The sequence below is a fragment of the Electrophorus electricus genome, chromosome 2 (genome assembly GCF_013358815.1).
Source record: "Electrophorus electricus isolate fEleEle1 chromosome 2, fEleEle1.pri, whole genome shotgun sequence".
In the NCBI taxonomy this organism is placed as follows: Eukaryota; Metazoa; Chordata; class Actinopteri; order Gymnotiformes; family Gymnotidae; genus Electrophorus; species Electrophorus electricus.
In genome coordinates, this window is record NC_049536.1 from 32,585,157 (window position 1) to 32,596,516 (window position 11,360).

The 11,360-nt window shown below is 37.4% G+C and overlaps 1 protein-coding gene across 2 annotated transcripts in view; it reads right to left on the reverse strand.

The window, feature by feature from the left end:
• The window catches only part of tanc1b (tetratricopeptide repeat, ankyrin repeat and coiled-coil containing 1b), a 110,609-nt gene extending 100,104 nt beyond the window's left edge, over positions 1-10,505 (reverse strand). For both annotated transcript variants that reach the window (XM_035536469.1, XM_035536467.1), the window contains exon 1: positions 10,422-10,505. The gene's annotated coding sequence lies outside the window, so the exon portion shown is untranslated. The remainder of the gene's footprint in view (positions 1-10,421) is intronic.
• Positions 10,506-11,360: the final 855 nt, after the last annotated feature.

The window sequence follows — 11,360 nt, forward strand, 5'->3', positions numbered from 1 at the left end:
ATACTTGGGGATGATATTCATTTACCTTAAATTTGATGTTTGCAGGGTAAAAATGAACAAGAATGCAACTCCGTCACAACTCACATTAGTTTTTATAAATGTAGTAATATTAAACATTATGCTCATTTAAAGTGAGCTTTAGACAGTATAAAGGTTGCAACAAACTCATCTATTTTAAGATCGATTAAGTTTATTTTGAAATGTTCTTTTAAAAGTTTGATACTTTAAAAGGTTTAGAACTAAAATAGCTCTTAAAATAACAAAAACAGCTTCCCAAATCAGAACAAAACTCTATAAACAGCTCCTCAATATATAAATTTACATAAATTCAGTAAAATGAAAGATTTAAGGTGAGAGGGAAAAAAGTTCAAATTCCAATCTCTAGTATCTCATCGGTAGTCCCAAGAAGCGGTAGGAAGCAAAACCTCTCACTATGATTTTGCTCTTATGTGCTGTATGTCCTTAATTCAAACTAATTGTTCAGTCTACCTTAACATTATCTGTTACATAATTATGTACACATAAAAGTCAGAAGTTTGTAAGAAAAATGGAGATCAAAAAAAGGGGCTCAAAGAATAACTTAAATTATTTATTATAACTTATACACATATAAGCTATTTTTGTTATATTTCAGGAGCATCATTACAAACCTCAATAAAAGGTCTAGACGAACCTTTTTTAGTTTTGACTATTCATCAGAATTTTTTTTCCCATAGGAAACTTTGACAAACCTCCTCAGAGAAGAAGCGGATTTAGATTAAATAATGCAGGTAAAATACAGTCACTGTTAATGAATTGTTAACTTTGTATTATCTTTTCCATGGTGTAGGCTTCCATGAAGTTCATTGCGTGTATAGCAGCAGGGGGGGAAAAATGCTGGTGTGTGTCTGAACCACTGGAAATATGATGGATGAACTGTGAAGCTGATTCCTAGCTGACCAAATTAGTTACAACAGCATATCGCACAGTTAAAAGAGGAAGACCTTTCACCGAGTATCCACATGAGACAGACCTTCAAATGAATGAAAAACAGTTCATTAAAAATTGAGTCATTTAAAGTGAATTTTGTTTTACCTTTGTGAAACCGTTGATATGAAATGTTTCTTTATATACAACAAAAATAAAATACATTAAAGTATGTTTTGATAATGTATATGTATTTGAGGAATATTGTCTTATGTGTGCATATTTATACGTGAATAACACGTTAAATATTTGTTTGGGACTGCAGAAATTTGGTTTGGGACAGTGAACTCTGGTCGTTACCCAATTGGGCAGGAAAAAAGCAGTGTGGGTGGACTATAATATGTAAACTACAGAACTGCTGGTTGATTGTATTACCAATCTAACAGTGCTGCAGGTCGGACAGAGTCAGTGTTTGGGTGTTGTACTCGATGCGTCATCCACAAGACACTGTGCCAGACTACAGAATAGTGGGGGGTTTTTTAAACCATGGTTTTAATCAGAAATGCATATACATTAAAAAAAGATTATCGGCAAGGAAACAAGTCCAAGTCCCAATTCTGCTAATCAGGAAAATGCTGAATATCGGCTCCCAATTATCGGGAGGGCCCAATAAATCGGTCAACCCCTAGCCTGCACTAAATGAACTGCCAGATTCCCATCCCTAATATGAAGCCAGGTTTTCTGCGTTTTCACCCACCAGCGAAAGAACTACAAATTTAAATGCATACTGTCCATCCAAAAAAAACAAAAAAAAAACAAAAACAAAGCCTTGGATGACCATGCCTCATTTTCTATATACAAGAACATCAATAGGGTTTCAGCCTTATATATTAAACTAGAGAGTCAGAGCAAGAGTCACATCATTTGCTACCCCCTGCTGCCACTTGATTTCACCCAGAAACGTAATTAAATTAACATGTGGCACTCTCTGGGCACAAAGAAACTGTGCAGACAGAGCCGCGTCAGAAAAATGATAAGGGCCTAAGGAATGCAAGAAAAGAACCACTGAGCACTTTAAGAAAAAAAATCTCAGGAAGGAATTTCCATGCAGATCAGTCAGTACCTGGTCTGGGCACCACAGAGTAGGTTTATCTCACACATGCTGATAGGAAGGTGGCCGCATCACAGCTGTTGTTTCCATCTGAGCTGTGAGAATGACCTAGCATAATACGTGCCCCTGCCTGGACTCTCTACACCCCAGAATGGACTGAGACTGCTCAGTCCCTATGCATACACGGAACACAGGACTGAAAATCCTTAGTTGTTAAGCAGCTGCATGGCACAGCAGACACTATGCTGCACAGAGACTGGACAAGAAGAAAATATAGGGTGGGTAGTGCTGGGAGCAATACTGTCTTTGGTATTTGGTATTCAACAATGGTATGAATTGTTACTTTAAGTTATATTAGTTCATCTTCGCTAGAAATGTGAGAACATGCCATAAATGTCTAACTTTGTGTAAGTGAAGTATAATGTTTATTGAACCAATAATTATGGTAGCAGAACTACCAAGTTAATTAAATACAAAATAATAGAGAATGCCTTACTGTCCATACAATCTATTATATAACTTGGCATCAACTTGGGGCAGCTGTAGCTCAGTGGTTAAAATGCTTGTTAAGATACTCAACTTGTAAAGGTCGCTGGCTCAAGTCCCACCACTGTGAAGTTGCCACTGTTGGGCACCTGAGAAAGATCCTCAAGTTGTATTCATTCATAATTGTAAGTCACTTTGGACAAAAATGTCAGCTAAATGACAAAATAAATATAAAGAATCAATCACCATCTTGCTATCAGCACTATTGCTGTAAAATTCAGTATGTTATGTGCTTATCCTCAGTTTGAAGGGATCATTGGAAGAACACATTGACAATGTTACAAAGCTAACTGTTCCTTGATTCAAGTAGAAAAAATATGGATCTACATATTAAACTCTGCCAAACTGAAAAATGTTTAGCCTAGTGACAAGCTCCATCATATGACATCATAAGATACTTTCTTGATGTAATATAGAATAAACGGGCAAGTAAATGTGTTAAACTGGGCCATGTTTAGCACAGTCATCTGAGAAGCTATGGTGTGCAGATTAAGCGGATGTGGCATTGTTCAGGCAATAGCCCCCGGCTTGTATCACTCATACATTCAGCTGTCAGAAACCAGCAAGGCTGTGTGTGTGTGTGTGTGTGTGTGTGTGTGTGTGTGTGTGTGTGTGTGAGCATGTTCGTGTTCAGAACTGCAACAATAGGATAAGGAGCAAACTTTAGCTTGGCTTCTCCAGTGCAGATTTCCTTATTTACTCTCTCCCTCACCTAACCACTGCTTCTTTTCATCTACCCATTCTACATGAATGATTCTTCAGAATCTGCCATTGTCGTCATGACAACCACAGAACCCAACACCAAGATTGTGACCTTTTCAGCACCCAAAGGAAGGCATTTTAAATGTTGGTAAGAAAATTACTAAGACCCTACCCCATTAAGAAAGTCTAGGGCTAAATCAGAAAATCTGCTGAATACTGATAACTCAAATGACTAAAGGGCAAATTAATGGATGGTGTATGTCTTTACATTAGAAACAGTTTCATCCATATAGCTGATGATAGTGAAAGAGAAGGAATTCTTCACCTTGAAAGAGGAAATAAAGGAGCACAAAACAATGAACAGTCAGAACAGTATTTCAGCCTTTAGAGTCCAGTGGTTTACAGTGACATGAAAGGAGAGAGAAAAAAAAAAATCACAATAGTGAGACTTGTTCATAAAACCAGTCACACTTGTATCAAACAACTGAAGAGAGGGCATAGAATAGAGAAAGTAAAAGATTGTTTTGTTTCAGTGTGTATCTTAAGGAAGCAGCAGTAAAAATGAGTTGAACATAATCAAAACTCCAAAAAAAGAAAGCAAAGAAGTGAAAAGGGGAAAAGTAATGATAGGTTTTTGATGATAAAACAGCAAGAGTTCCATCAGCCCGCTTCCAGGTCTCATAACCAACAATGTTACCATCAGTCATGTCCACTGTGCTGTGCAGGGTCTTTATGATATAGAGACATTACTATAGATGTTAGCATCCTAAAGACATGCTCTTCTCCTCACAATCCTCCTTTACAAATTTAATAATCGGACATCAGCTATACTGGGTACACCCAGCTGTCACTAGTAGATTCCAAATAAGATTGCATGTATTTAGTTATGCTAGAATGCTTATTTCACACATCTGGGTAAGGTGTGCTTGGGTTATCTAAGGAGTGCTGTTGAGCATGGCATTAAGGCTTGGATCCAGATCAGTCTTTTGTGTCTTTCCCCAACTATGTTAATTACTGCAGATAACAGACAAATCGGCAACATTCAAAAACAACACCAACATCTATACACAACATTTGACTGCTCACTCTTCACTCCAGGGCACCGTGATGTAACGATAACACCAAATAAAACTAACATGATTCAAAAGGCATCCCTTCACCTCTTTCAGCAAAAAAATAGAACATGTCAATCCTCACCTTATATCATTGTTCGCAATTATTATTCAACTGACCTATTTGGTAATTTAGTGAATCATCATATAGGGAGTTATGACCCACACATACTGCTGATTCTTCACTGTAATGTGATGTGAATCAATGTAGACAATACCTTTTTAATCAAGGCATTGATTAGCAAAATAAATGGGCATTTGAAGAAATGGAACTATAACATCAGGTCACCAATAGTCAGCAAATACTCTACTAAAAAAAATAAAAACAGCTCTGTTGAAGGGAGTGTAGTTTTCTTTATACCAACATGGCAGATGAGTCTAAGTTGAGACATGTCTTTCAAGGGAATCTTTTCTCAGGCTTTACCGTTACACCTACGGCAGTAGAAACAAAATCAACTTGCCATTTTAGCATAGTCTAACATAACTCCAACACAAGGCATTGTCTGGCAATATGATCCCTCTCTGATATCTATTAACACTAGCCAAAAAAAAAACAAAAACAAAAACAAAAAAAAACAGCTATCATTAACACAAAAAACTAACAATTTTCTTATCCAAGTTAGGTAGAACAAAAAAAACAAAAAAAAAAACTGGAGCGTTTTGTTTTTTAATATTCATAAATTTGGCTCACATACAGGAATCTACATGTACCGATTTTCTACTTAGCTTAAATGTTGATCAGCCAAGAAATGTTCCATGACCAAATTTTACATGTTCAGTTATGCACTGGAGCTTAGAGCGCAATGTACCAAATAAGTAATGGAAGCTTATACCAATTAGCTTAATGCAGACTGCATTCCAAAATCATCACACACTTGCCTCAAACCAAATTGCTTGGGCATGCAATACACAAACGGTTTCATAAAACAAGAATAAGCCCATACATTTTAAAATATATTAGGTTAATGAAATCAAAACTATATCCAAATTAATTATAGCATTTCTTGGCACCACTCTACCTAAAACATGCCTGCGTAGTGAGATGCTTATGTGGAGGAAATTATTATTTGCTAAGAAATAAACTGAATACAAGTTTAGGATGATTGCATAGCTAAAAGATTGCAGGCAATGTACATTTGTTCATTTAACTAAGTGGATAGTTCAGTCTCAAAAACTAAAAGTCCCCTGGATCAAACCATGAAAAGTTAGATGCAAAGATTTGATATACAGTATATAAGGTCATAATCCATCCACCCACCCATGCTGTTAGTAATGACTACTTTTATTGCTGACTGGGGGGGGGGGGGGGGAGAATGCCCTTCCTGGATCAAATTCTGTGTTTAATGCATCAATATTTCAACATACAGGAAGATGGCATTACTCATGGAAGTACTTCAAATGGAATACTATGTAGCAACATTTGTGGTCATAAGATTTCTTTACTTGTGACCCTCACAACTCCGGTCCAAATCTAAATAAGCAAATTTGACACCAAACATATCTTTGCACCAAATATAACGATAGACTACATTGTGCACAAAATATGTGCAACCAGTCTTTTAATTTGGCCTTCAGTATGGCCTACATGTATCTTAATGGTGGATTCTTATTTGATTAGTGTCAAACATTAACTGGCCTATTCAAAGGTGTTCCAGCTTTCAGTTACCATAGTCTTCCATTACTCTGTTCAACACTCATTATGCCTTCTTGGAAGACAGCCAAATTTCTTGTGGAATTATCTGCCCAAGTTACATTCGGTATGGTAGCTAGTCAAGATGATTTTAAAAGAGACTGCCAAATTTTAGAATGAGAAATGAAATTCTACAGTTGGTTATAGACTCTACAGGAATTGTGGTATAAATTAATCACTGATCTCAATAGATAAACAAACCCTCTGAACAGTCAGCCAGCAGATAGCACAGCATGAGAACAGCATCACAGGTCAAGAGCTGTAGCACACACAAGGTCAGTGATCAACTGTGTGAACTTTCACAAACAAGCTCAAGGCTTAATATTTGGAGCATGACCAGTATTGACAACTATCTAACCTCATCCATTTGGCTTCATTTCAAACATGACGTGTGTCCTAACAATTAACCCTTTGACACAATAACACCACTGTATTATCGTAAAGTGGTATCAGATTGCAAATACGGCATTAGAACCGATTTTCAATCTGTATTTGAGAAGGAAATTATGAAGGTAGCAAAGTTCTGTTATAGAATTTGCCTCAACACTGAGGCACCAGCACTATAATTAATCATTTCACATTTAACATACTGTTCAACTCAAAGCCTACAGCACAAAAATGTAACCAATATAGTCACTTTACCATAAAGTCATGAAGGTGCTTGAAAGAACAACTTAAATTTGTATATACTGGTCTTGTACACCGGACTTGGCTCCTCATCTCCTGGTTGTTTTCATCAAGCAATACAACAGACAAGAGTAGATTAATGACAAGCAGGGACTATATGATATCCTTGAGGAATAAATCCTTTGAACAGTCAACTATCTCTGTAAGTGCAGCTAAGCGCAATGTGTTCCTTATATAAACTACAGTGGCATGCAATCGTTTAGGCATCCCTGGTTAAAATAGTCTATTACTGTGAATAGCTAAGATAAAAGGCTTCTAATTCTGTTAGATTCTTGACCTGTCTTTCATATGCTGTTCATATGCTGTTCTTTCATATGCCGACAGATTTTTTTTTTTACAGATGGTTTTTAGGTCAGGGGACAATGAGGGTCATGGTCAGCTTGTACCACTTAAGTAGTCCATTGTGAGAGGTGTTTAGAATCATTATCCTGTGGTAGAAGCCGTCTTTCCATCTTCAGCTTTTTTTTCAGTTGATGCAATATTTGCTTTGAGACATTTTCGGTATTTCAATGAATCCATTCTTTCCTGGTCTTGGTCTTTTTCTTGGACTTCCTTAACCCCCGTTCCTGTTAGCTGCCATGTCTTAATTACATTATGAAGTGAGGAAACAGCTACCTGAAAACACTCTGCTATCTTATTATAGCCTTCTCCTTCTTCGATGCACATCAGTTGTTGTCATTTTCAGAGTGTTAGGCAGCTGCTTAGAGGAACCTATGAATGCTGACTGTTGGGACAAGGTTTGAGGAGTCAGAGTATTTATAAATCTTTGAAACCTGCATCACCTGGCCTTTTCTATCAATGACTGAAGAAGCCATAACCCTAACAAGCTATTTAAAGTTATCAAAGAGCTTAAATCTCTTGAGGAAGCCTTTGCATGATGCTCCTTTACTTTCTCATACAAAAATGATAAATAATTATATACTAATAATACACTAATCTTGCATTAAAAGGTTTAATCTTTAACTTTTTGATTTTTGGAAATCGGTTCCATCCTCTACTCAATTATTTTGGCAGTTACTCATGCCATTGTTCCATACTATGGCATGTTTCACCTAGAAAGTCATTTTGGCTTACCTGCCAGTTCAGTAAAAATGTGAACACTTTTCTGTAGTATTCTATTACAAAGCTCAGGCAGAGACTTCTGTGTATTATATCACTATAAAGACAATTTTAAGCAAGCCCAACAGTTAGCTTCTTCCAGGTTATGCAGTTATGTTAATCTATGACTAATACAAACTCCCAAAACAGCATATTTTATTTGTGATATAATGCCACTGCATTTCACAAGCAAGTTACATTTATTCAGAATACTCCATTTTAGATAACTTGCCAATGCCTAATGTCCATAAGTGATCGTCTAACCAAACCACACAGAACACAACGTATAATTTAGAGATAGATTAAAGTTAGGTCTGCTGCTAATCATTCACAGAGTGACCAGTTTCATGTTTTCAGCAGCACTAAAAGCTGTTTAAAATTGAGGCAGCAGCAGTAAAATATTCAAAAAAGAATTATGGGACAGTAATCAATTATATTACAAAACTTAGAAGCATGTTATCTACACAACCTAAGACATTGTGTCCGCTGTTTGTATTTCGGTCACACAACAAATTCATCAGATATATTTAGTGGTTAAGCAATGTTTAACTAATGAATGCAATCTACTCCACTAAGTAGTTAATGAGGCAATACTACATAATGTCAGTTGTATTCACACAGACATGCCTAACTAGACATTTTAGAACCACTTAAAGCATTCTAGCACTGCTTTCTGGATACAAGCTAGTTTGGAGGGTTATGAGAGCATTACTGTGCATTGCCACCCACTTACAAGAAGGAGCATGGCTGGTACAAGATATATTCCATGTCTTTTTTTTTAATACAGTACAAACTGGCCACAACCACTGGCTCTGTTATTAAACATGCCGATCTTTACAGGCCACCGAGACAACCGAGGCATCATAAAAATGTCCCATCATGATCTATGTGTCCACTGACAAACATAAATAAACTCCAGTTGGTGAATGAGCCAGAGAGGACAATCAAAGTCTTTTCACATGGCCATTCTGGTATGTTTTAGCCAACGTGGCCCTACTGGGGCACAGTAAACATACAGTATTTGTTCTAGGCGATGTACCATACATTCTCAGCGTAAACCCCTGCCACTGACGGCTATAAACCCAATATTTTCTCTAAAATCAGTGTGAATTAATCAGACAAAAACATAAAAAGGAGTGATTTACGATGAAAGCCTAAGTTCAGATATACAGACTTCAAATGATAGTTTACAACAAAAGGAGACTTGTGTTATCACTGGATTCATGTTATCACGTGATAAAAAGTAATTATTGGGATTTAAAACCAATCGGCAACACAAACGGCACACTGTAAAAACAGCCAGGTCAACGTCCCTGTTACCCTCCTGCAACATCAACAATTTGTGCTTAGTGCCAGCACCTGTTATTTGTCAAGTGGCCATGGGAATTAGTTCTTCAGTGTTATGACTACAGATTTTGTTGCACACGTGGAGATATTCCACTCTGAACTCTTTTGGGAAAAGAATTACTTTTTCAGTACAGCCAACAACAACAACAAAAAGAGAATCATTGTGTACTATCTTCCTAGTATATAAATTCATAAAATAGTCTGTCCTTTAACAAAGGGGTTTGATTTTCCAAAAAATAATATAAACAGAACTAACAATACTACTAAAATATCCTCCACCACATGCTTATATAATTTCCACAGATGAAGCATTTTTCTCCGTTAAGAGGAGTACCTTGTGTCAACACACCACACACGGAGCACAACCAGCCCTAATGACTCAGCTCCATATGGGAAGGATTCACTTGGCTGGGTCGGACTTCCAAATCTCAGCTACTGTAAAATTCACGGGACAAACTCTCCAACCTTATAGAGACCTAGTCGACGCTCCGCAAAAATCACCCACACCGTTTGGCTAAAACGCACTTTCGCAAAACGAATTTCGGAATCATTTTAAAACTTGAAGATCTGAGGAAAGTAAAACGCCACTGAAATTAAGAGGAAACATGTTTGAATAACATAAACTTAATAGCTAGCCAACTAAAAACGTCCACCAAGTTCACGTCAAATCCCGTAAACAAACACATTTAAGATCGACAATAAAGCTAACCTCACTGAAGATGTAACTCAAGGGTCAGAAGTCGCACTGGTGACTCGTGTGCCAATGTATGAAGGCAGTGACACTAGTGCAGCTACCTCAGCTAACCTAACACTGCTCAGGATGTCAGGTGTTTCCATGAGGAGACGGGCAAGCCTGAGAAACTCCTGTCAAGAGACTTGCTGTCGCGAATTAGTGAGTCACCCACAGAGTTCAACATTCCCAAACTTAGGACATATTCCAATCGTTTGTAAATGACACTTAACCAATAACATAAATACCTTTGTTACTATACAAAACACTTGTTAAGAACATGCCCCAACACATTCCCGTGGTCCTAACTATTGCTAGCTAACTAGCTAGCTATCCTACTTATCGTTCGCATCATAAAAAACGACATAAATTATATTGACACATTTAACCAATGCCACCTTATTTATAAACGGAGACCTATATCGCTTACTAACTCATTGTGAAGCACGTCTTGGACAAGCTTAACCACCTCCGAAACGCTTTTTTAAATACCTGTTTTATGTCATGAAATATCCGACAGAGAAAGTTTTCGAGGCGCGTATCCGTCCACAGGAATCCTCCGAAGGAGCGCTCGTGGCTCCTCCCTCTCCACAGGAGCCCCCGCGAGGTCATGTGCGCGCACAGCCCCGCGAGGTCATGTGCGCGCACAGCCCCGCGAGGTGAGCGACCGGCACAGCAACCACATCGCAGCACTGCTCAGTGGAGTGTGGTAAAGTTTTTATGCTGTGAATGTATAGTGCACTTTTTAAAAAAGAGAATACCCTCTGCATTTCATGTGGTATTAATAAGACAATGAATCAAAAAAAAAACAACCCACTGATTTATGTGTACAATGAGTTTTACACAATGCAATGACACAAAATAAAACTGTAATTCTGAATGTATATAACAACAATGTAATCAAGCTTAATTAATTTTCCCATTTTTGACAAGAATGTCCTTAGTCTTGCCCAAACCTAATCGTTGTTCTGTAGGGATAAGTCATAATATTCAGCATTATGTCCATTAAAATGTGTTCACTACAGTGAAATTGTAGAGAAGACCCAACATGCACACACACATTTCATGCAGTACCAAGATGCCATAGAAATCAAGGGGCCATCTCTCAACTCAGACTTTAACACACAAACACTTGTATTTTAAAGTTATGTAAACATTCGCTCTATCAAGGAAGAGCAATAGATACTTCTATAGCATGCATCCCTCATGTTAATGAGGTTATGATTGTAGGTATTCATTGCATGATGCCCTTAATGTTGTTTGACCTTTGCAGTTATGGAGTCAGCTCAGTGTACTGTGCTAGACTCCTGTGGGAAGTGTCTCATGTGGTGACTTTAATGACAGACTTTAATATAGAAGCAGATCTTAACAGCAGATGCTCTGCATCTGCCTGCAATGAGCAGATGTAATAATTACAAATCAAAGTGAACT